The sequence below is a fragment of the Phodopus roborovskii genome, unplaced genomic scaffold (assembly GCF_943737965.1).
Source record: "Phodopus roborovskii unplaced genomic scaffold, PHOROB, whole genome shotgun sequence".
Lineage (NCBI taxonomy): Eukaryota > Metazoa > Chordata > Mammalia > Rodentia > Cricetidae > Phodopus > Phodopus roborovskii.
Window position 1 is genome coordinate 7,677,863 of NW_026126563.1, and position 27,225 is coordinate 7,705,087.

Consider the following 27,225-nt stretch of genomic DNA (forward strand, 5'->3'; position numbering starts at 1 on the left):
GAGCCATTACAGCCTCAAAGAACCTAGAAGGAACTGCATAGAGGTCAGGGGTCTGACAGGAAAAGACAGGACAAAAAAATCTGTTCATTTTGAAGATGTTTCTAAAGCTGTTTAAGTTTCTCCAGTCCAAGTTTCTACAAACAGTAAGCAAAGATACTTTGGATATTTATTTTCTAAGTTTCAATGCTTAACAGTGATAAAGGAACTAGAAAATTTTCACTCAATAGGGAGACAAACCCTCATTTTATGAAGGACGTGGACTGTGGGTCCCCTTGATTATAGCAACAGCTGTCTAGTGACTTTATTGCTAGCACAGTCGCTGGTGCATCTTAGATATAACCACTACTCTACCTCAGTGTAGCCGTAGGGGTAGAGTCTGGGGCCTCAGTGACATTGCAGACACTTCAAATGAAGGAAGAATGGTAACCTGAATTAAAACAGCAGAGATGCGAGAGATAGCTCAGTGGTTAAGGGCACTGTCTGTGATCGGATCCCAGTATTCACATCAAGGGGCTCACACCCACCTGCAACTCTAGTTCCAATGATTCCAATGCCTTCTTCAACACTACATAGGCATGCACATTCAAACATACACATAAATTAAAATTAAAAGTTGAAAATAATGAGATAAAGGGGTCATCCTTGTGTGCTAAGACCCCTAGTAATAATAGTTGAGAGGGTGCTGGAACAGGTCTTCCACTTTAGTGACTACCCTAATTGTCTTCATGGAACCTACATCCAGTAACTGATGGAAGCAGTTGCAGCGATCCCCTGCCAAGGACTGGGTTGAGCTCCTGGAGTTCAGTTGATGAGAGGGAGAAGGGATCATATGAAAAAGGGTGTCAAGACCATGATGGTGACAACCACAGAAACAGCAGATCATAGCTAGAGGGAGCTCATGTTCTAAGGACTGACAACTGGGGAACCTGCGTGTTATTGAACTAGACCCTCTGAATGTGGGTGACAGTTACTCGACTTGATCTGTTGGCAAGGGTGGGTGTGGGTGGGGAGAGGGTGCTGGCAGTGGCACCAGGACCTATCCCAGGGGCATGAACTGGCTTTCTGGGGCCCACTTCCTGTGGTGGGATACCTTGCAGGAGGGAGGGGCTTGGTGCTGCCTCAGTTTGTGTGCCTTGACTTTGTTGACTCCCCCGGAAGGCCTTAACCCTGCGAAGAATGGATGGGGGTGGGAAGGAGGCAGAGGGGCGGGAGAAGGAGAGGGAGGGGGAACTGGGGTTGGTATGTAAAATGAAAGCCTTTTCAAAAAATAAAAAAATAACAATATAAGAATGAAATAATACAACAGCAACAAAAACTAAACTAATGCTCTAAACCTAGATGGGTAGATTCCAGTACAAAAAGAAAAAAAAAAAAAAACAAGCAAACAAACAACAAAAAACAAACACAAAATGCAAAACCAAGGCAATATGTCTGATCCTTTTTAGTTTGATTTTAGATGCTGTGATAAAACACAAACCATAAACAACTTGGGAAAGTGTTTATTTCATCTTATACTTTATAGTTCATCATCCAGGGAAGGCAAAGCAGGAATTCAAGGCAGAAGCTTGAAGCAGGAACCACAGGGAAACATTGCTTGCTGGCTTACTTGATAGGATTTTATTCATAAAAGATTCCATCAGGAAACTAGCAGAATTAATAAACATTTTTATCAAAGCGATAAGACGCAAAATTAACATTCTAAAATCAGTAGCATTCCTATATACCAATAACAAATGCACTGCGAAAAAATCATTTGGGCAAGTCCTCTCATAATATCTTCAAACAAAATAAAATGCCCTTGGAAAATCCAAGCTAAAGATGTGGAGAAGTCAACAATAAAAAACTTTAAAACAGTGAAGAAAGAAATTTTTGAAGACACCGTTAGATGGAATGACTCCCAGTGCTCCAGTTTGATAGGATTGCTACTGAGGAAAACGATTATTATGTCAAAAGTGGTATACACATTCCATGAAATACCAATCGAAGTTGTAGTGCTGCCTTTTCAGAGAAATAAAAAAAAATCTAGAAATTTGTATGGAAGTGCAAAAGATTGCAGCCAGACAGAGGAATCCTCAGCAAAAATAATCCCGTTGGAGGTATCACCATATCTGATTTCAAGTTGTATTTCAGAGCAGTAAAAATGGCTTGGTATGGGCACAGATCCTGACATGTAGAATGGAACTGAACAGATGACCCACATCAGATAACATGACTACAACTACCTGACATTTGACAAGTGCAGAAAAATAAAACTAGATACTTATTTTTCACCCTTCACAAAGTTCTACTCCATATGGATCAAAGACCTCAGTATGAGAGCTGCCACTCTGAGAATGCTTAAGATAAAAGTAGGAAACAATTTTTACTATATAAGTTCCAGTAAGCACTTTCTGAGCAGAACTGCAGTTACATATGAGCTAAGACCAACAACTGACAAAAGGGACGTCATGAAATAAAATACTCTTCTGTGCAGCAAAATGTGAACATTTTTGATTACTTCACACATTACCATCTATATCACCCCTGCCCATCCCCTTTCCAACTCTTTCCATGTCCCCTACACTCACAAATTCACAATCTCTGTTACTGTCACACACACACACACACACACACACACACACACACACACACACGTGAATATTCACAGAGATATACACATGTGAGTATGAAGACATGGTATGTAAAACCTACCGAATCTAGTTAGTTTTACTTGTATGTACATACATGTAGAGCTGAGCAGTTGGGATTGGAAAACTTACAAGGAATCTCATCCATGGAGGAAATCGATTCCCTCTTTCAAAGGAGCCATGCACCACCTTCATGCAGAGGTGGAACCATGTAGAATTTCCCCTCTCCACACCTGCATGCCAATTGGTGCATTGTTATACCAGTCTTATTCAGGGAACCAAACTGTTGAGATGTCATAGGTGCATTTCTCATGTCTTGTCTATGGTACACTATCCAGCGGCAGAAATCCTGCATCTCTAGATCTTACAATCTTTCTAACATTATATATATATGTTCATTTACAAAGCCACCATTTTATTCATTATGGAGATACTCAGCTAAATATAAGAGCTGTCATGATTCACCTAGACCAGTCACTCCTGGGCATATACATACAAGACTTGATATCTTGCTATAACTATACGTTCTCAATCATAGATAATGGAATGGTGACTTATACACAATATAATTTTATTCATTTGTAAATAAAAGTGAAATTTTAAAATTTGAAAGTAAACGAATGAAAACAGAAGTTAAAAAAAAAAGACCCACAGATAAAGGTACGCCAGGGTTAGGAAGACAAATATTCCATGTTCTTCCTCTTACGTAGATCTCACTTTCAGAATTTGAGATTCCTTTGCCTAACATGGGGTTCCTTTAAAGGACGGGGAGCTAGACGAGGTGAATTTGGCAGGTGGCAGGGGAAGAGGGTTTAAAAGAGAAGGGATATTAGAGCCTGTTGTGAAAGACGAGGGAGGAAAACTGGAAGTTAAATGATTTAAATTGAGATGAGGGAGAAAGAGAGCAGGGCTGGAGGGACAGAGTGTGGTTAACAAGAAGCAAGGATGTGTGAATTCACATAGAATCCTACTGCTTTGAAGTTAATTAAAATTATAATGGAAAAAGCAAGAATTTAAAGAGTTATCCTGCATGGATAGATAATCCTGGTCCCAGAAGCCATAGGGTATGGAACAAAATCCCAGTGCCAGGTGTGATTATATTTATGAGTTGTTGATTAGGGAGGCCACAGAAGCCCCCAGGACAATACAGGCTCTTAACCTTGCTCTCGGTTCTCACCACAACTAGGCAGAGAGATCATACTGTTGAAGGCATCACTCGTTTTGCTTTCAGGACATACAGAAGTCAAACTGGACCTGAGCTGGACGTTTTTTCTCTACTGGCCAAGTTTCCAAGTGCTGCAAGGTGCTGTGTGGTCTGCTGGGGAAGAAAAGTTACCAACAGTATTATTCTTCTGTGAGCCTGTGAGCTGCAGCAGTCTATAGGAAAGACGTGTTCACTGGTGCGGTAGCAGCATGGCTGCAGTGGGCAACCACTTTCTTACAGGATTTTAACCCAGCTCCACAGAGGAATCTGTGCTATGCACCGTGAATCTGATAAAAAGCCCATTTTTTCAGAAGGTTATAGACCCTAGAGGGAAGCCTACTATCATTTTCTTATGTGGTTATGGTGTCAAACTGCCTTCCGAATATTTATGCTTATGCCCATACATTTATTCTGCTCTCATCCTTGGTCCGAGAAGCTTTTGTTTGTAATGAGCAAAAGTTAGCGCTGAGATTTCAAGCTGGTGAGAGTGCCAAGACTTTGTAATTGTGGAGTACTCATCCCCGAATAGGACATTGATGTCACTCCATTCAACACACGGGGCACACTGCAGAAAAGGAGTCAGAAAAAAAAATGCAAGAGCTGGAAAACAAGGTGTACAGTAGACAGGTCTGTTTGTATACTGGAATGACCATGGCACTGAGAACATTAGAGCAGCCAAGAGATCAGCTTTCCAGTTCAGACACTTAGGCCTTTCGCCCCCCACCCGCCACCCCACCTACTGTTACTGCACATAGGGCTATCTCGCGGTTCTTTTCTGCTATACTGATTGGGAGGCCTTTGGAGGATAACTCTTCTTGGTCTGGTTCTTATAGCTTAGAACAAAGTCATTGATCAGAGGAGTTGGTGAGGCTGGTCACCTTGCTGAAAATAGTAATGAGTGTGTATCTTATTGCTGCAGAAACAGACAAAAGTTAAAAGCAGAAGAGAGAGCATTAAGGGCTTTACTTGGGCAAGAGAAATGGTTCTATCCCAGTTGGAGCACACAAGCTACCAGTCCTTGGTTTGGGATTGTGATTTCTGTAGAGACAGAGATATAAGGAGGATCCCCAGCAGGAGGCGTTAGACACCCAGCCTGACAGTTACTAGTCAATTATTTCTGTAAGTCTTCAGGTGGGATCTCTTGTTTTAAGGTCATCATTTTTATTCTGGGACATGAATCTAGTTGCTAGTTTCTGGTAACTTAACATCTTCCAGATGCTCCATGCCACTTGCGAAGGTCCCTTCTGTTGAGGAGACAGATGTTTTGGAGGTTCATCTTTCCAGGTTTTCAGAGGGATCCTATCCCCACAGTCTATAGTCTTTGGGGCTGAATTTTCATGACTAAATGCTATTTATATTCCCCTTTTGGATTTACCGTACTTGCCCTAAATTTGATATGTTTTGGGCTCTCTGATTGGCTTCAGAATCCACAAGAACTGAAATGATCTGAATTTGGTGCCAAACTTTAGCTCTGCTCCAACTCCAATGACTGTGATAGGTACTCTCATCATTGAGCTTTAGTCATTGTGTGTGCATGGATGTGCATACGTGTGTATACATTTCCTAATAAGGGTTTTCTAAGATTGGCTTAATAGTTTATTTAGTCCTTTTAATTTTAACTGAAGACTTTGGCATCCTAATAGTATGTAGGTAACATTTTATTTTCCCCAGGCCTTAGACGTAAACTAGATAAAGTGTGATGTAAGGAATGAGACATGGTTCCTTGGTGAAGAGTAGGGACGGCCAAACATTGGGATTTCTCCTAAGGAGACTGCGGGGCTTCACCCTTGGTAGGCAGATGCTGACGAGGATAAAGCATCAGGATCATCAGTTTGAAATAAGCTCTGGATACAACTTCAGGAAAGACACTGACACTTCAATAGCTCTTCCACTCCTAGGAGGGAAGGCTTCTTTCTGTCCAGCAAGCAGAGGTGTTTGCACACATCAACAAGAAATAGTCTTTACCTACGTAGGTGTGTCTCCTTTGGATTATTTCAAATGTTTTAAATGTTTTAAAAGTGTGATGATCAGTCCCTATCCTCAGAACAGTTAAGTTACCGCTTCTAAGATGGTGCCCCTTCTTGAGTGAAATGAGTCATGTACTTCCTTAGTTATTTTCCATTATAGGTGATTAGTTTCCATTATAGGGTAATAGTATTTTATTTTCCATGTAGAGCCATGCTCCCTTTGGTACCTCTTGTTGTTCCTAGAGCCCACATCTATCCCTGGGCTGTATATTTGGCTGTACATCATCTACCTTTGGAGGGAACAATGCCAAAACTTGGGGAATCTGTAAGGTATCGTTTTTCCCACTTGCCAGTCTATTTACTTGGGCCTATCTCTGTATGGCCCTTGCAGTGGATAACTGGCAGTTGTTGGGGGCATGGAGGGCTTCCAGTAAATCTAGGAACTGTGGCTTACGTTTATGGGTGAGGTGCTGTATGTTAACAGTCCTTGCTCTTTCCAGACGGCAGCAGAGGCATGTAATATCATACAGTTTGAGTCAGTCTTCATGCTAATCCTTTTACCTTGTTTCAAACTGAGTCTTCTTGTTAGGGTTATTGGTTTGGCATTTTAGTCCAAGGCAGAAAAGATACTACAGAAGCCTCAATTAGTTTTATCTGGCTGATGGCTGGATATTTGACCTTACAGTGTCTAGTTAGAGTGTAACACCTCCTGTCAGTGACCGTATCTCCTCTGCACCGTACAGGGCTGCTCATTTAACTCAGGCTGCCTGGCAGAGGTAAAAGAGAACATCTCAATATAAACGTGTACCAAGTTAGGAGACATTTCCCTGGTGTGGTGATGCAGGCTTCACTTTGCTACAAGGGTGAACAGGAGGGTTGCTGGAAGGACCAGCCTTCAGGGGCTCAGGAACTGAAGGGGGGCCAGAGTTGGTGGACTGATCACTCAATTAATTCTCTATCTGAGGGGGTAAACCTTAATCCTCTGGGGCCAGCAAAAAGGGAAACACACACACACATACACACACACGCATGCATGCACGCACATGCACATGCACACGCACACGCACACACACAATCTTCAACCTGTCAGGACCGTACCTAGGGTGCTATGAATGGCAAGCCTTTAACAGGTTAGAGAAACTGAAGAGAAGATGCAGAGTAGGACAGACTGGACAAACAGACACATGAGGCTGTTTTTAAGGGCCAAAGCTTAATTCATTTTATTATTCTTTCTGTTGCCTGTTCTGTTCTATTTTTTCTGTTCCGTTCCTCTATCCTGATGGTCTCCTCTTCCTCTTTCCTGATGACTCCCTTCTGACTACTCCCTGACGTTTTCTTTCTTGCTTCTTTATTTTTCTCACAGTTTATATACCCCAGCAAAATCAATCAAGCACTATAAAAATCGCAATGTGGTTACATTCTATATTTTTTAGGTGAATTATTACAATGAGTACAAGTAAAAAAACATGTTTCCCATTTCCCTTACACGATTAAACATTTTCCATATTACAGTAAGAAAAACTATCCCAAGAACCTACATACATTCATATCTAAACAACTTGATATAGATTAACAGAGTGTAAGCAACCAAGGCATTTTTCTCAGACAATCCTTTTACTTGTAGGATGCATTTTGCTGTTACAAAGAAAGGATAAATCACTTTATCATTCATTTCAGAAGGTAGTCTTATAAAAAATCGTAGAAGAATCACAAATCTAAACATTTATATATGAAAAAATAGTCAGCTCTATTTTAAATCCTCAGGGTTAATACCCACGCATCCGCAGTTTTTTTTTTTTTTTTTTTTTTTGTTGTTGTTTTTTGTTGTTTGGTTTTTTGTTTTGTTTTGTTTTTGTAGCATGAAGCTGAGGGCAGGAACGAATTCAAGGAATTAATCATCACCCTTGATCACCAACCCATCCTACAAGAAAGGTACATCGGCCAGCAATAGCCAGGCTGTCTCTGTTTTTGTTCCCTGACCTCAGTGAGTTCCTCACTCAATTATTAAAAGTGTGTCTTTCTAAAGTTGTTCTTAAGATTTTCTACCTCGAAGCTGGGTAATGGTGGTGCACACCTTTAATCCCAGCACGCGGGAGGCAGAGTCAGATGGATCTCTGTGAGTATGAGACCAGCCTGGTTTACAAGAACTAGTTCCAGGACAGCCTCCAAAGCCACAGAGAAAGCATGTTTGGAAACCGCCCCTCCCCTCCAAATAAGATTTTCTACCTCAAAACCAGTAACAAAAAAATTCTTAACCTAACCTTAAGTCATTATTTAAAGCTTTGTTTTTAGTTACGATGCACACTGAAACCTGTGAACCCATCTTGCAACATTAAGATTAAAAGAACTAGGGCTAGCCTAGCCCCTGGGACTCAGTTGTTTTCTTTAATCATTAACCTAAGCCACAGTCTATATGGCTCCAAGGTGTAGTCTACATTCCCTACATTCCACCATAAACGTGTGAAGGGCTAACAGAACAGAAATGAAAAGAAACCCCATAGAGCTGGATTTGCTTGCCTCTTGGTAGCTACTTGCTTTGCTCTGTAAACATCGCACATCCAAAGCCAGCAGCTAAGTCCCATACTCTCCTTTCTCCACCACCCCCTGCAAAGCACAGTCCCTCCTAGTTCTCTTTCCACGATGTCATATAATTAGGTGACCATAATGGGACCTTCCACTTGAGTGGTCCTGAGATGGCAATAGGTATTTTAAAGCAATAGATTTTCGTCTCTTCAGGGTAAACAAAGACTTACCTGAAGAGGGATGGAGGAGACAATGACCAGACAAATATCAGATTATTTTTCTAATTACCAAAAGAGGAAAGGAAAAGGAACTGCCCTCTGCATAATGGCACCTTCCAAGAGACCTTGTATAAACTGATTTGCCTTTCTGACTGATTTACCAGACTGACATTTAATTTGTTCTGAGCACAGTTGATGCCTCAGCCACAATGGCGGGTGACAGCCCACATAACCTCTCTTTCAGCTTTCATCTCCCATATTCCATTTGAAGTTGAGTTCAGATGAGACAGAGACACACAGAATTAATATTACCTTGGATCAGCCAAGTCTCTAGAGGGAGCATCCAAAGCTCTTCTGTAGACAATAAACCCTTTAAACATGACAGGGGCAATGAGACCTTAGAAGGCTCTGAAAGTATCCATTATTAAAGAAGGGACAGGGGACTTTGATTTTTTTTCCTCAGTAAAAGCAGTGCCAGTTTTACATACAAATTCAAAGATCTAGGATGGTTTATGTTAACGTCTCTCTCCTGCTCCATAACATAGCAAAGTAAGAATTCATTCTTATGAACTATATTGGTCATGGCATTGATATTTGTCTTCTGTCTAATTTTTCTGAGAGAAAAATCAAATAAAAATTGGCTATTTTAGCAGCAAGCAGATAGGAAAAGCAGAATACATATATATATATATATATATATACACACACACACATGTATATATATATATATGTGTGTGTGTGTGTGTGTGTGTATGCCTTTTAAAATTAAAATACCCAGAATTTCAAACAAGAAATACATGGTTGCCTAAAGAATTTAAGATTATTTTAACTGATACAAAAGTATGTACTTACCAAAAAAGAAAAAAAAATACCAGGAACATGTATAAACAACTTGTGTTCATTTGTGTATGCTAACAGCAACATTTTCATTAGTATTAGCATTAAACTGAATGCATTGAGGGAATAGGGATTGTCAGTAGTTAAGAGTGCTTGCTTTGCAAGACAAGGAAAGCTGTGCATGTCTGTAAGTCAGCCCTGGAGTTGGGGTGATTGTTTTATCATTGATTGGGAAATTTTATGGCTCAGAATCAGAAAATCTTGTTATCTCACAATTAATTCTGTCTTTCACTAGCCCAGGCAAGACACAGCAGGGAATCTGTAAAACCAGGGTTTCTCAAAAGTTCAGCCTGAGGGGAAAAATGCACTTTCAGTTTTAGCCACTTGGCTGGTCGTGGATCCTGGGAAGCTCTTCTTCCAAAGTCACTCAGGACTGTTGACAAGCTTATTTCCTCCCCTTCATAGGTAAAGGAGACTGTGGCAGAGACTTTAACATCTCATTATATCATTGTCTCCACGGGACTATCATTCAACACAAAGAGCTCCTCCTAGAAAATTATTTCTTCGGTTGCCTTCAATTCTAGGTTCCTGTGGACTGAAACTCAACTTTCCTGAATGAAGTACTAAATGCCTTGTCTTCCAAGCTTTCCTTTAGGGAGGAAAAGGCTGATCATAGCAAAGAGAGCTGGCTTTAGCCATCTCTGTCACAGAGCCACTTTTCTGCTAAGAGCCCGGGTCAGGACACACTAAGCAAAGTGTTCAATATACTGCTAATAGATGTCCTGGAGGGGTCAAAACTTAGTTATTTAGGAAGATTTGGTGATGTTCACCAGAATGGGAATTAATGAAGCAAAAACATAAGACCCTACATTTAAGCAAATTCGTCACCAAACGAGAATAAAAATAATTAGGCTCTGTCTATAGGTCTTTATTTCTCAGAAGAAAAAAAAAAAAAAAAAAAAAAAAAAAAAGGAACCAGAATTTTCCAAAGACAAAGATCTGTCTGTAAGGAATTATCTCTTAATTGCAAATGTAAATTTCATTGGTTGAAAGTAGTACAATTAAGGATTTAAAGTTTAGTTAAACGAAAGTACTACAAAGTTTTATTCAAACCACACCCTCCATTTTTACAAGCCCCCCTTTGAACACATCTTCAGCATCCTGAGTTGTGTGCATTTGTCCTCAGCTAATGCTCATTAGAGCCCTAGGAGACAGCTGTGCCTGTATTTCTTTCTTCATTACCAATCCACTTAATCTCATGAAGGTGTGTACGCTGACTTGAGAAACTGTCCATGAAGTGTTTTCTCCCATAAGATATCAGCAGTTATGGCCTTGGAGGTGCGACATTGTGTTTACTATGGCCCTTTACACTCCTTTATCCTGCGAGAACATTCGCCGGTGGTTACTAGTTCACAGAGCAATGAGCATCACAGTAGTCTGAAGGCAAACCATCATCGCCTTCATTTGTGGAACTGCAATGCTTCACACGAGGACATGAAGAAAAGGCCTGTCAGTTTGAGTGTTGAGATGGTATGTTATCCTGCACTGTAATAAAGATAGCCACGCAGACCTCTAAGACACTTCCTGGAACTCTTTCCTAGCCCTCGGTGCCCTCAGCATACAAGTGAAGAGAAGTTAATCATTCTCTGTGAAGACTATGGTTAGTATAAGGAGCTGTATGTGTGGAAACAGAATTACATGTAAACTAATAATTATGATAGAAAACTAGACACGTCATATTTTTGTATGAATACAGAAACAAGCTATTAAAAAGATGGCATTGAAATTTTGGTGTTCACAGAAAGATTGGAACAGAACAATTACATAAAATTAAGATTTGCTGACCTTAAAATTAGATAGTCATCACATTTTCTTTCTCAGGAGTATGGAAGTAAAAAAACCAGCTGGTTAAATTTGAAGGCAATGAGTAAATGTTGTGAATTAGAGCTGGTGTAATAGCAATCTAGAGTCCCATCAAGGCAAACTCATGATGAAATGAAAATCGTGAGTTAGCTGCAGTAGCTACTTAGAAGGGAGAGGGATGTGAACATACGCACAAACCAGAGATGCCATTAGGAATATGCTAAATAACTACACAACTTGGTAGGCCATAGGGTTTTAAAAGCTTAATAACTGCATTCAAATCTTTCAATATTTATTCTGGCAGAAAAGTCCCCATTGTAGCAAAATGCGTGTTGTCTACAAAGGAAAGCAAAATTGAACATGTACAGATTGGAAATGAAGCTAGAATACAAGCTTTATTCATATGTCAATATTCACACAATAAGCAAGCTTTGATTTTAAAACAGCACAGTGCGGCACATGTGTAGTCAAAGGACGTTTCCATCTCATCCTAAGTGGTACCAGTGTGTCCCAAAGCCTTTTTTTTTTTTTTTGTTTTCTCTTGAGTGGGCTTGTATGAGCTTCTCCACTTTCCAATCTCACTCAAAACTGCAGTGGTTTTATTTGGCTTTCATCTTGGGAATGATTCCGTTTCTAGAAGAAATAAACTGAGCAGCCTGAAACTGATCCGTATCCACTTGCTGGTATCATTCACTCATCAATTAAGGATAACGAATTCCCACCTCATCTTGGCATTCTGGTTTTTACCTTTGTCAAAAGAACCACTGGGCTAGGATGTCATGAGAAAGAAGGCTGATCTCATAACTGAACTGCTCTTTTTTTTCTTTCTTTTCTTTTCTTTTTTACTTTGGATGGAGAAAGGGAAGGAGAAAGGCGGATTGCACTGGATGTCTGTGGAACTGAGGCAGGTCCACAGATTCATTCACATAGTTACATTTAGAGGCCACTAGGATGCTAACAAGCTCTCTTTCTTCTTTAACTCAGCACTTCAAAGGGATTTACACTGATGTTCCCTGGCGAGAGAGTGGATCTGAAAATAAACAGATACACGCATTTCCTCATCTGAGTCTTCTGAGAGACACAGCCACACTACATATTTAACTTACAAACTGCTTTTGTTGGTATTGGTCTCACTGAATACAGAAAGAGTAAGATATGTATCAGTGCCCACTATAATTCAGATGACTATTGCTCTCATTTGCTGAGTATTTCCTTAAAAAATGGTATGGATAGGGCAGAGGCAGAGAGTCAGGGGCAGGGGCAGGGGCAGGGGCAGGGGCAGGGACAGGGGCAGGGACAGGGACAGGGACAGGGGCAGGTAGATATTTTTGTGAGTTGGAGGCCAGGCTGGTCTGAATGGTGAGTTTCAGATAAGTCAGAGTTGCATGGTGAAAACCTGTCAAAGGAATAAGAGGGAGAGAGACAGAGAAAGAATAAGACAGAGAGAGAGAGAGAGAGAGAGAGAGAGAGAGAGAGAGAGAGAAAGAGAGAGAAAGAGAGAGAGAGAATATTCTGCATAAATACAGCAAATGTTTTGTTTGTCTACATTTAACCAATATTGATAGTGTGCTTAAATATATTATGATGTACCTCATGCTTTTGGTTCATTGAGTATGGAGTCAGAGCAATCCATCCTCATGAACAGTTTGATCTCCGAAACAAAAGAGGCAACTCAAGGAGTTCTTTAGTAGAACACTCTCTTATTGCTTTTTCATGTGTCTTCATTAAGGGAATTAGTGAATGTCATGGGTTGGTAGAGAACATCCACTCTACCATAGCTACAGCTGTGCCATCCTTAATTTCATAGGATTTGTGTCAATAAACAGTGTTCCAGATTCACTTCTGATGCATTTTTACATGATTTGAATTTAACTGTTCAGATGTACTTGCTTAATACTGAAATAAGACAGTAAATCGAGGACCAAGTCAAGGACCAGTAGGCCTTCTCTGTTGTCAGGAAGATGCTTGGGTTCCTTATGGCAACATTAATATAGGAGCTGGTGTCCTGTGAGTCAGTGGCTTGAAAGGTATGAAAAGGCTAGGGTTGGGCATCTATTTCTTAGAGCAGATATGGCAGATGCAGTGTGGCTCTCAAGTCAATAGTTGCTAACAACAGTTTCACAACCTCAGGCAATAAACAGTGTGATCTTGAAGTCCATCATATCAGCCTCTGATTATATGGCAGATGACACAGTCTCACTGGCAAGGCAGCTCCAATATGTTCCCGAATTCATTCCTAAATGCCCAAAGTAGATGTCACTCTTCCATCATTCAGACTGTTTGTAAATACCTCACTTCCTGCATTAATACCTTTTTAATTTAAGTTAGCCACATTTCATGCTGATTATATTGTAACACAAACTAATACACTTTGGGTTTTGAATGTGGCCATGGGTGACAGACACATGCCCCACACTGAGCATCTGGGTTTGTCCATATGACTTTAAGGCAGTGTGTTGAAGAGTTATTGTCAAAGAAAAGCATACCGGTAGTATCCCAGGAAAAACCGATATTTAAACAAGCCTTTTAATCAGGTGTGAAGTGCACACTGGAGGACAGTCTCGATGGTCAGGGTTGATGAAAAGTGTTGATGATGGGACACGGCACTGTTAGGAGTAGGTTTTCCTGCCGGCCTGGTCCCACAGCAGTGCCAGCCCCAAATAACACACAGAGAAAGGGAACCCACATGTTCTTTTAGGAGAATATTCTGTTTCTTAAAGTGACAAGGTTGGCTTGCCAAGCAAGTGGACTTAAGAGTCTGTATTGTTACAATAAAGACTAGCCTCACTAGTGGAGGTTCAAGTCTTGTGTCTCATTAGAAGCAGCGATGAGAACGGCACATTGAGAAGGACTCACACAATTGCATGCTTCCTTCCAAACATCATCAGATAGTATGACTCTTCTCACATCTGATGGGCAGAGGCAGGCTTTGCTTTAAGGTTTCAGATGGGTCTAATATCTTGTCTTCCATCATCCTTGGTTACTGCCATATGGATAACCAAAGGCTTCAGGAAACTAAGTAAGACTTCACTGTGAAGATAAAGTTTCATGACTTATAACATTAACTTATATTGATAAAATGCATATAGCAAACTCATGGTAGAAACAGATAAAAATGGAAAAATATTTTATATTCCATTGAATTCATTAATATGGTTAAATTACTACTTTTGGATTTAAAAAGTGAGATTTAAAGACTAGAAATTGTTATAATAATGGCTTATGAAACTTTCTTCTAAAAAAGTATTCTACATTGAAGAAATTAAAAGAGGAAGAGCCCCCATAATGTAAAAATGAGTCTGAATATTTAGTAAGATGAGGAGCCCAAGATGGGTTTGTTCCAAATGATCAACTCCATTGCTGCTGCTGACTGCATTCTCTGACAGCATCTGGAAGAATCCCAGTCAGAAACATGAGAAACAAACCGCTGAGCATTGTCTTAGCACTAGTGATCAACCCCATATTTATTCTGTGCAAGATAACTATTAAAGTGAACGATACTGATGTTTAGATGGGTTTACTGACTGCAAGGAAAATGGCAAAACATCTGTGAGGAATGAGGTAATAGTTGTGGAGGAAGAGGTGTAATGAAAATCGACAAACATAAAATTTTCATGGTGTATCACTGATTATGAGGTGGCACCTGGAAATAAAATCCCGCTTAATCCGATAAAAGTAACATCTCCTCAACCACTGTCTCTGCAGCAAAGTTTGTATGTTAAAGGCAGTTTATCTGGAAAGAAGGAGGTACCAAAGTGACTTGAGCAAGTCATTTTGAATAGGTTTAATGTTTCTTCTGTGGTGCTCTGGAAAGTAAGTGAAATTTAAACGATGTCTCCATGGTCATCATAGAATATCTATGTGCAGGGGAAAGGGAAAGAATAATATGGAATCGGAGATATTAATAAACCTTGAGTATCTACAAATCTATAACAGTTGAGTGGTGAAGAGTGAAAACTTGCAGAGATAGGTAGCCAGTGGGAACTTAAAAAAAAAGTGTATTTGAAAGTCAAGCAATCATAAAGTTGTTAGAGTTTATATGCACATACAGACATACTTGGAAAAGTGCCAAATTCATATATTCTTTGACTTGTTGGGTGAAACCTTAGAGAAGTGATAACTGGGAGACCCAGGCATCTCCCATTGCAGTGAAAATGGTGAACATAAGGGTCATACTTCATGGTAAGCATAAAGATGTATTGCATAGAAATCACTTCAAACTCGTGGAGTATTTTTTACCCATCATATACACATTAAAATTAACATTGTGGCCTTGACATAAAATAGATGTTGGGGAACGGTGATTATTATGGCATCAATCATTTAGTGACAACAATCATAGCTGATGCACAAGTAGTTTCTCTCCTATAGCAAATCATAATCACCACTGTGATTAAATATGTAGCTATTGATATTCTAAGTGCTTTTTCCTCCATTATAATGGGAATAGCATGCTTTCCTAAGAAAATAAAATAACTTAATTACTTCATGGCATAACTGTTTCAACTCTATCTCACAAGTAGTTTGTAAAAAGTTTTATTCTTTCTTCTCCCTCAGCATACTCAGATATTTTACACTGTTGTTTGTTTGTAGAGAAGTTTTTTTTTTATATAGTTCAGACAGACCTCAAGATAAATATGTATAACTGGGGATTATTGTGAATTTCTGATTCCACTGACTTCACATCTCAAGGCATGTGGTTACAGATATGAACTACCACATTTGGCTCTCAGGAATTTCTCTCTCTCTCTCTCTCTCTCTCTCTCTCTCTCTCTCTCTCTCTCTCTCTCTCTGTGTGTGTGTGTGTGTGTAAATAGAAGTAAAACTGCCAAAGAATGAAAACATAATGTTCTATTACCTATATTAGAAACTAAAACTAGGGAACTCAAAAAATAATCAAAGGTAGTTGTATACTAATCTCCTAAAACAGTCGTGATTATCTTATAAAAATAGTAAATGTAAATGAATCATTTAATATTTAGCAGTTACTTTAATATACAGTTTAGTAGGAGAAAGCCTTATTGTCATATCTGCTTCATGTCAATCAATTGAAATACTTTTTTGATTATGTATATAATGAAAATCCAGTCACCAAAAACCTTGTTAGAAAAGGAGAAAATAATCTTTGTAGATTATTTCGGGTAATCTTCTTTGATACCATACCCAATCTAAAGAAGTAGTGAGTGGGTTACCTCATTCAGGATGGTTGCTTCAAGTTCCATCCATTTGTCTGCGAATTTCAAGATTCCATTGTTTTTTTTTTCCGCAGAGTAGTATTCCATTGTGTAAATGTGCCACATCTTCTTTATCCATTCTTCAGTTGAGGAGCATCTGGGTTGCTTCCAGGTTCTTGCTATTGCAATTAATGCTGCTGTGAACATAGTTGGACACAAGTCTTTGTTGCATGGATTTGGATCATTTGGGTATATGCCTAATAGTGGGATTGCTTGGTCCTGTGGTAAACTGATTCAGAAAGAGGAATATGGTATGTACTTGCTCATAACATGGATTTTAGACATAGAGTAAAGGATCGCCAGCCTGTAATTCACACTGCCAGAGAAACTAGGAAACAAGGAGGATTCTAACAGATTCATACAAGGTCCCTCACAGAAGGAGAAAGGGACAAGATCTCCTGGGATATTGGGAATTGTGGGGGGGACAGTGAGTGGAGAGGGAGCTAGGAGAAAGAGAAGGGGAAGAGAGGAAAGCATGTGGGACCAGGAAGATTGAGTCAGGGGAGGAACAGATAAGACGAGATAGAGAGGGAGAGAGAGAGAGAGAGAGAGAGAGAGAGAGAGAGAGAGAGAGAGAGAGGGAGAGAGAGAGAGAATAAAAGAGGGAGCCATTATAGGTTTGAAGAGAAAACTGAATCTAGAGAAAAGTCCAGAGACCTACAAGACTGACCCCAACTAACAATTTGAGCAACAGTGGAAAGGCTACCTTAAGTGCCCTTCCCTGATAATGAAATTGATGACTAACTTATCCACCATCATGGAGCCCGCATCTAGTAGCTGATGGAAACAAAAGCAAACATCCATAACTAAACACTGAGCAGGACTGGAATCCAGATGCAGAGAGGGAGGACAAGACCACGCTGCAGACACACATAAAGACAGCTGACCTGAACTAGGAGAAGCTAATGGGCCCCCAGACTGATAGCTGGGAAACCAGCATTGGACTGACTCAGACCCCCTGAATATGGGTCTCAGTTAGAAGGCCTGGGCAGTCTAAGGGACCTCAGACAGTGGAACCAGGATGTATCCCTGGTGTACAAAAGGACTTTGGGAGCATATTCCTCATGGAGGGATACTCCCTTAACCTAGAGGCAGGAGGGAGGGCCTAGTCCCTACTCCAAATGACTTGACAGATTTAGATGACCCTCCTGGAAGGCATCACTCTACATGTGGAGCAGAGTGGTGATGGGAGGGGGTGGTCTGGGGGGGGAGTATGGGAGAGAGGGAAAGAGGGAGGGAAGGAGGGAAAGGGAACCGAGATCGATATGTAAAATAAAAGAAAGAAAGAAAAGAAAAAAAGATGCACAGTAGTAATTATTTTAAATGTATGTTACTGTATAGAAGTTTAAGTTGTTTGGTTCCTATGCTTGGATTATAGTTTAAAATGCCAGGATTTTAATGTACATTGCCTTTCTCAGTGTTAATGAAAGTGTCTGCATAGATAATGTTGCATTCATCCTTTGAGTTTCAATAAGAAAATAGTAATGACTGGCTGGCTTAAGGAGTTCATTTCTAACAGCTCTAAAGAACGAGGGAGCTTGTGTCCTTTCTCTTTCTGTCCCTGCAATGCATAGATATATCCAACCGGCGGCTGTGTAAACCAGGAATTGGGCCTTCAGCACCCAATCATTTTCTACAAGGGCACCCATGCCATTGCTGATGGCACCAAGATATGACCCAATTGCTCACTTACAATCTTACAATGGGGATTAGCATTCAACACACATTACTTTGGGAAATAAAAATACTTAATCCATGGCAAATCCTTAAACGTTACCATGGAAATGGTTGTGACTTTTCCAGTGAAATGGCACCCAAAGGACTGCGGGTAATGCTGCGTGAATACCTACCATTGAGAAAGAATTCCTGCGTTTTGGTAGCCTCAGTGGAGAGTGAGCACCAGGCCAAGGAAATAGAGTGATCTGGAAAGTCAATGAGCACTCGATGAGCATTTTGTGGGCCGGATGCTCCAGGACCCATCAAACTGGAAAGCTTGGCTTCCCTAGCTGCACTGCACACTTCATAGGTATGTCTGACACGAAACAACTCAAGGACGCGTACAGTCCAATTACACGAGGAAGCCAAGCAGTCTCCTGGCTCTGCCTCACCAGATCCATAGCCTCAAGGGTACCGACTTTCTTTCCAATGCAAGGGAAGAAGAACCTCAAGTTTGCATTGTAGATTAGCCTAAACATTGTACTGCCACAGGTACATCATCGTCATCCTCAAATGTGGTCCCGAACAACACACAAAAATTAATCACACAGGCAAAACATGGAAGTAGGGATGGCTACGGTGACAGATGTGTACTGAATTTACAGGCATTGGCTAACAGATCGGCCAAATGATCAACAGTTCAGAAGAAATATGATTACATGATTACTGGCCAAGCGATGTTTGAGATAGATTTGTATCGTTTATGGAAAAGAGAGTATTTGGGAAGATTTATGTCCCATAAAAATGCTCCGTTGGGAATAAGGAGACAAGAGAGGCTAAGGGTAGGGGGTAAATGTGACCAAATACATTGTATACATATATGAAAATATCAGTCAACTCAATATTTTGTACCATAATGTATGCTAACATCAAAAGGAAAAATAAGCAAGCAAAATAATTAAATAATTATTAATTATTAAATAAAATAATAATTAAAAATTGGTACACTTCTTCCTGGTTTCTCAGTAATCAAACAGAACAATAGTTCTTTGAATTGTCTTGCTGAAGCGCCTCTGCTTCTTGCATTATAGCTAAACCTTAACTTCACTACAGGCCCCAAGTATGCACTGTGTGGGGGCTGTCCCTGGGTCTCTTTGATGCTCTTCCTACTATAGTCACATTGAAAAAAAAATTCTTCTTCAAATTTTTGATATTAACATAGCTGTGTTTTTTTTATTTTGTTTTGTTTTTCAAGTCAGGGTTTCTCTGTGGAGCTTTGTAGATTAGGCTGACCTTGAACTCACAGAGATCTGCCTGCCTCTGCCTCCTGAGTGCTTGGATAAAAGGTGTGCGCCACCACAGCCTGGCCTGAGAAATTCTTGACATCCAATTTGTTTTGAATTATGATGTTTCTTGTACCCATTGAAGACCCCACTGAATATTTTGAGTGGGACAGATAGATCATAAGAAGGCAGTGTTTTTAGGACAGTGTGTGTCTTCGAAAATTTGTGTGGGAGACTGTAATTAGATTGTTGTAAAAAGAGATTTCTGCCTAACAAAGCCATTGCATAGGGTTTGTTTGCGTGAAGAAAATCAGGCTGTTGGGCCATTATGGGTTGCAGAATCAGAATCCCAAGGGAATAGCACCGTACGGGAGTGAACATGCCACTCCAAATTCCCAGGTCACTCTTGCAGCAAATGGAGGACTTTGCTCTTCATTAATTCCTGGGGGAAGAAAAAGGGACAGTTAGTGGGCATTAGCCAAGCACCACTCATAATGGAGTACCTAATCTATTTCCGACAACATCACCATTGGATTAGTCCAAAAGCAGAGAATCCACACTTGTTACTGGGGAAAATTCAAGGAGAAGAGATGTTGCACTGTGTTGAATTTAAATCCATAATAAATAGAAATACCCTTGTCTTTTTTGTGGCTTTAGCAAGGAATTCAGTTCCTGTGTGTGCATGCTGGGGAATTAAAACAATTATTTTGGTGTGTGTGTGTGTGTGTGTGTTACCATTGCTAATTATTTATTATAGGTTTCATTCAAGCACATTTTTAAAAGCATAGAGTTTGGCGCTGGAGCGATAGCACAGTAGTTAAAACGCGTGTGCTCTTTTACTCAAGCTGGGTAGCTCATGTCTCCCTGTAACTCCAGCTCCAAGGGATTTAAACTCTGTTTGGCCTCTGCAGTTGCCTGCACTCAGATGCATAAACCCACACTCAGAATAAAGTGTAAAAGTAAAAAATGTGTTAAAACCACAGATTTCATAGTTTAATTTGCAGTAAGTATTGAGCACACAATGTCTTTCTGTAAACTTAGTTGTATGCATATGCGTGAATCAAAGTGGTTATTAAAAATAAATTCAAGATTTACTCCACAAACACATATTATAGTTAAGGGGGTAGCTCATGCACATATCTTATTTCGATGAAACTAGTTATTAGGTATCTAAGTACTTTTAGTTCTCTCAGCCTGTGCAAAATTTCTTGCCATCATCTCCATCATTAGGTGCCTTTAATAGTGGTCCAAAGTCATAGTGATGATGGTAGAGATAGATACTATTCAGAAAGCATTGGGACCAGGGACTCCGAAAGCAAAAGTTCTAGTTATTTTTCCTGGGTGGAAGTAGAAGTAGCTTTTGTCTGTCTTGACTGGATGCCAAGAATGAAAAGAAGAAGGGCAGGAAGGGAGGGAGGGAGGGAGGGAAGGAAGGAAGGAAGGAGGGAGGGAGGGAGGGAGGGAGGGAGGAAAGGATGTTCTCACCTATAACCCCAAAGTTATGGTTTCTGATTAGATGTTTCTTACCCTTCTGCATATTTTGCACAACCTGAATGATTATCCATGGCTGGAAACTGTGTATGAGTACCTGAGCAAAACTTAGAGGCATCTGGACCCCCAGAACTGGGCAGACTGAACTGAATACTCGGCGTGTCTCACCCCATATTCCTCATACCTAAGTGCCATAGGACGCCTCTGAGCTAAGGACTCAGTGGTACTTAGCTTCAGGACCTGCAGAGCTCTCCTTCCTTCCTTCCTTCCTTCCTTCCTTCCTTCCTTCCTTCCTTCCTTCCTTCCTTCCTTCCACGTTCCCACCTATAACGCCATAATAAAAGTATTTTCTAAACTTAACTTCTCTTTATTATAGGGCGATAGTCCTAATACAGCTTGGTATTGGCACAAAAATATTGAGGTGAATTAAGGACCATTGATTGTTAATTCTTGTTTGTTTTGTATTTGTTGCTGTTGGTTATATTGTGAGTATATTTACCTTGCATTTTTTTTTTTTGGCTTCTGGTAAAATGAGATTATCTATTGCCTATGTTTTTTTGTGAGTGTAGTTAGCTTCCTTGGTTTGGAGTTTTTCTTCCAGAGCTTTCTGTAAGGCTGGATTTATGGATATGTATTGTATAAATCTGATTTTGTTACAGAATATCTTGTTTTCTCCATCTATGGCGATTGAGAGTTTATCTGGGTATAGTAGTCTGGGCTGGCATCTGCTTTCTCTTAGACCTTCTGGCTTTCAGAGTTTCCATGGAGAAATCAGGTGTAATTCTGATAGGTTTGCCTTTATATGTTACTTGGCCTTTTTCCTTCGCTGCTCTTAATATTCTTTCTTTATTCTGTGTGTTGGTGTTTTGACTATTATGTGGTGAGGGGATTTTTTTTGCTCCAGTCTATTTGGTGTTCGGTAAGCTTCTTTTACTTTCCTAGCATATCCTTCTTCGGGTTGCTGTTACTGCTGCTTCGATCTGATGCCTGCAATACTCTCTGGCCTGGCTTATGAATGCTTTCATTTTTGAAGGGGAAATTATCTTCTGTACATAACTACAATTTTATTACACATGCATGTCCAGGTATAATGTGACCTATGGCTATGCTTTAATGCCACCAAGGGAGGCATTAAATACCACCAGGGTGGGAGTTTCTCTGTGCTCGTTGCCGTCTTCCTACAGCTGTCTTCCAGAAAGGGGTTCTCACATAGAGTTATCTTTTCCTACGCTTATGTTCCAAGTATTGTGTCCACCTGTTACAGTTTCATTCCATTCCTTATAAGAATTTAGTTTTCCTTTGTATGACAAAGAGAAAGATAACTGGATATAAAGTTGTGTTCATCGTATCTTCTAAGGGAGGGTGGACAATTCAAGTTTTTTTCTACTCTTATTTTCTATTTTGATCACTTAATAAATTTTCAGTAGGGGGTAAAATATTGTTCTTTTTGACATGGGTATCTGAATGAAGGGACACCAACATTGGTCATTCCACTTGAAGGGAGGACAGAGGACAAGGCAGAATTTGATTATGTATAGGAGTTATTTCTGGCCAGTGAAATGTCATCATGGCCTTGTAAGACACATGAAGGTTTAAGAGCATCAGCACCAGTAGTCAGTGCAGTAAAGACAAAACAAAGCGAAAGAACACAAACCCAAAGCCAAAACAGTTCAGGAGGACTCGAATTACTTTCTCTAAGTGCTCTCAGAAGAGCAGGTAACCGGGGCTAAGAATGGAGCTCCTTTGCCAGGCTACACTGTGAGCCAACCCTATCTATTCTTTCCTAAGCGTGGCCTCTTATTTTGGCACAGTTTTTGTTGTTTTAATTTTTCTATGCCTGTTACATCTATCCAGTAAATATCCAGTTTAACTCTCTAGGGTATTTCTGCTTAAACATCACCGTTTTCCTTTAGTGTCTATTTTTCTTTTGTCTAAATTTGTGCTTAAACTTTCACAAGGAGTAGACTATACATAAGATAGTCCCTTTCAGAGTCAGCTCTGCAGAGTTTATTGAGAGGCCTGAGGGACTTATTATGATAAACATCACTAAGTGAATATTAAGTTTGATTTCAAAGAATTAAGAGCCTTCCAATTGAACACCTGTTGATACAGCATAGCTGATCACTTTTGCTAACCAGACTGTTTTCCAGGCTTTATTCTGAACATAGGAAATCCCCAATGCTTTCATAAGACAAATGGCAATAAAATTATTTCTGACAGCAGTAAAGGTGATATGAATTTAGGAACACTGAAACTAGCTATATGAATTCCTTTTTTTTTTTTTAATAAAGAGAAAAGCAATGGTCCTAAGGTACAGTTGTTAGGGAATATATTGTACCTTCTGGACTTATAATTGAAATACAATATTCTATGACTCCTTTCTCAGAAATGGAAACCCTACCAGTAAATTTTGTCTATCTTTAATAAAAAATATATATATACATATATATACATATGTATATATATATATATTTTAAGTGAACAAGGTTTTGTCCTTGATGACAAAAAAAAATGTAGGCCAGACACACAGAATTCAAACAATTCTTGAATTGATTAATGATATGCTAGTTATTGATTTATAAAGTTTATTGTACTTTGGGCACATACAAGTGAATGTTCCAGACATGAAAAATTGGTAAACAACGTTAAAATGCAGTGTATTGGGTTATCTCAAGCCATTGAGGACCTTCAGGAGAGGATGCACTCAGGTATGTCCCATGCCCGCAGAGCTGAAGTTGTGTTACAGAAGGTTTTTGTCTCTAAGCGATGCCTGACTACATTCACATCAGCAATCAGCAAACAATCCAAGCTGTTTGTGTCACCTCCAAGCTAGAAATATTGTTTGTGCTGGTTCTCATTGTACTGGAAGATTGAGGTCTGCTGGACCTCACAGTGGTTTTCATCCCTCCACACTAAATGCCTGTGTATCACCAAGTGCCACTTTCTCGTAAACATTTTCTCTTACTATTCAGTTTAACTTACAAATTGGTACCTTGAACCTTTCTGTTTAAATGCCTTTGTTTATCACCAAGTGCCACTTTCTCTTAAAAATTTCTCTTACTATTTGGTTCAACTTACAAATTGATACCTTTCTGTGTGGAGTTTGAAAAAAAAAATTACTTATTGCCCCTAATACTGTATAAAGCTTTTTTTCCCCATTGTTGTTGGGCACTTACGAAATGGTCCCACAAAAAGTAGACCATGATTACATTCCACTAGGTAAGAAGCTTTCCCTTTCACGGTTTGTTTTTCAGGGATGCCCCGTCCTAGTTTTGTGCGGTGTAAAAGAGACAGGCTTGTTGAGGAGAATAGCGTTCCACAGATTAAGAACGAGGAAAACAAGCTCCTATGTGGAAATTGTAGCTGACTATCATCTATCTTCAGTTATGAATCTTCTCAGGGCTCATGGTGGGTTAAATGAGAATGTCCCCCACAGACTCACGTATTTGGACACAGTCCCGTGTTGGGGGGTCTGTTTGGAGAGACTTAGGAGGTTCAGTATTGTTGGAGGAAGTATGTCACTGGCGGTGGACTTTGGGCTTTAAAGACTCAAGCCCTTTGCAGTTTGTTTGTCCTCTCGTGGTTTAGGTGTGAGCTCTCAGCTCCCAGCGCCTGCTGCCTTGCATGTGGACTACTGTCTTTCCTTGATGCCATGATGGTCACTTCCCCTCTGGAACCATAAGCCTGGATAAAGACTTACCGTGTCCTGGCCAATGTATTGTATAACAGCAATGGGAAAGTAGAGTATTTCCTTGTAAAATAAGAAGTTGTCAATTAACCAGCCTTCAAAACCTTGGTAGACATGATTTTCTATCCTAAATATGTGACATGCTTATCGACATTGGCCTTTTCCATCAAAATGGTGTCCATTTTTATATTTGTCCTCAGTTTGTTCATGTATTGTATATGCCTATTGATTTTTTTTTTTTTTGGGAAAGGCAGCTACGGAAGATGAAATATACACATTGATACACATTGTTGTTTTTTTTTTTTTTTCTAGCAATGTCCTCTTATAAAAGGTTCCCCATCCGTTCATTCATTCATGGAGATCTTGAGAATTTGGAGACACATATATCAAGGCACTCTCTTTATAGTTACACCGACAGCAAGAATAAATTGGCTACCGCATCACAGGTTAAGTTTTATACTGCATTTATTGCATTCTTGAAATCAATTAATTTTTATTTAACCACTGACAGCCAAGGTGAATTTGATGTCAATTTATGAACATAGCTAAGGTACAAATGTTATTGACAATGTTGTGGTTTTTATATAGTTCACTTACTTCTTTTAGTCACAAAATCTTAGGAATAAAATGAGAAATTCCATTGAGAACTCTGTGAGCCGAAAATCTTTCAGCATATGGCAGGCTTCCTTTGGCTTCCTTTAAGATTGCAGATTAAATAACACAGAGCATAAGGGACATTTTGATTTAAAGAGAATGAAATAGATCTCTTTAGAACATTACAAAAACTGTTCCACAACATTTAACACAAAAATAGTTACTTCCTTTTCAGAAAAAGTGAAACAAAAACATTCCTACCAAAACAAATCAAACAGATGAACAAAAGCAAATACATACCCCAAACCTGGCCCCTCTAAAAAGTCCAATTTTTGGGAAATCATAAATATGACATATACTATATGAGCATTAAATTTCTTGTAGAAACCAAACAGCTGGTTCTAAATATTTCTAGCACAAGAAAGTATGAAAAGAGAATGAGAATTCACTAAGCTACTAAGGCTGACAGTAAGCCAGGGATGGTGTCTTATTCCCATTTTACTTATTACTACTACTAATTACTATCATTATTACTATCATTATTAATACTGATAATCCCAGCTGCTCAGGAGGCTGAAGTGGAGAGCTGGTTAACTTTACAAAACTGTGTATTGAAATCAAGTGTACCATGGAAAGGACGAGGAATATGATCATAGTGGTGGAGTGCTCCACTGCCCAGACAAAAGCCTCTATGCACAAGTGCCAGTACTAAAAGAAAAGAGAAGTAGATAATATGTGTTGCTGATGGCACTAGGGAGTGCCATCAGGGACTGAAGCTATGTCAAGGCTGGAGGCAGGGCACGGTAGATCCAGAAATTAAAAACAAAGATAGAAATGTAAAGCAAAAGAAGACACTCAGGGTCTACCCCAGATTCCATACCCACATGTATGTGTACACACGTGTGTATATACTAACACAAAAATGCATGTGTACACACATGGAGAGGGTACCAGGCAAATCAGGAAGGCCCAACAGTCGGCTGACATATACTAACTTTCCATAGATGACAAAAAGTCTTTAAAAGATGTTTTTTAAAATGTGCTATGAGTGTATTGTATATGTGATTTTTTTTGTATGCTATGGAGAATGATCTACAATAGCCACTCTTTTTATTATTTTACACGAATGAGCTTACCTAAGTCTATTCCAACCCCAAGTGAAAGTGAGGAGAAAGTGATGCAGACAGCAAGCATCATCATTGGGTAACTGACTACAGAAGCCGCTTTAGGGCAGTCAGCTGGAGTTCTTGAGCCAAACCCCAGACAGAGCAGAGTGTCCCTTCCTGCAAGTCCTGCAGTCAGAGAATAAAGGGCAACAAAGATCACACCCTCAGAGCATCCATCAGAAACTGATTGCGGAGGAAGATAAAAGAACAAGGAAACACAGCAGACTTGAAGATTCCATGGGGAAATAGTGACTGGTTATGCATGGAATCCTTAGTAGAATCCTAGAAGTGAGTAAAGAATATTAGAGAGAAGACTAACAAAATCTGAACGGAGGTCTCTGCTAGAGAACTGGTGTTCTTGGATTTATAATATTTGTGATCATTAAAAGATGTTAGAGAGGGATACATGGGGGAATCTCTGATTATTTATGCAGATTTTTATTGAAAACATCTCTAACATTGAAACTGAAAGGAAATAACTGTATGTATAAAAAGAACAACCTTTTACTAACGTTGGAGAGAAGTTCATGAGAAAAATCATAGCACACGGTAAAATATAAAATAAGCATATCAAAAGCATCTCTTGAAGGCATATATATCAAGGATTTATTACCAATGTTTTTAATTGATTTGTTGGTTATTCTAGAGTGGTTGAGAATACAAAAGAAAGACACAGTAAGCAGGGATATAAAAAGGGAAGCCAGAAGGTAGGACAGGAGGCTTCACTGTGAATGTCAATCTATATGTGTGTAGTGTCACCTTGCACAGTTTGGCCTACATGGACTTATAGGTGTGTTTGTTGCACTGTGCCATCAAATATATATTAGTTACTGACAATTGCATCAGCATCAAAGTTACAAAGAATTTAAGCACA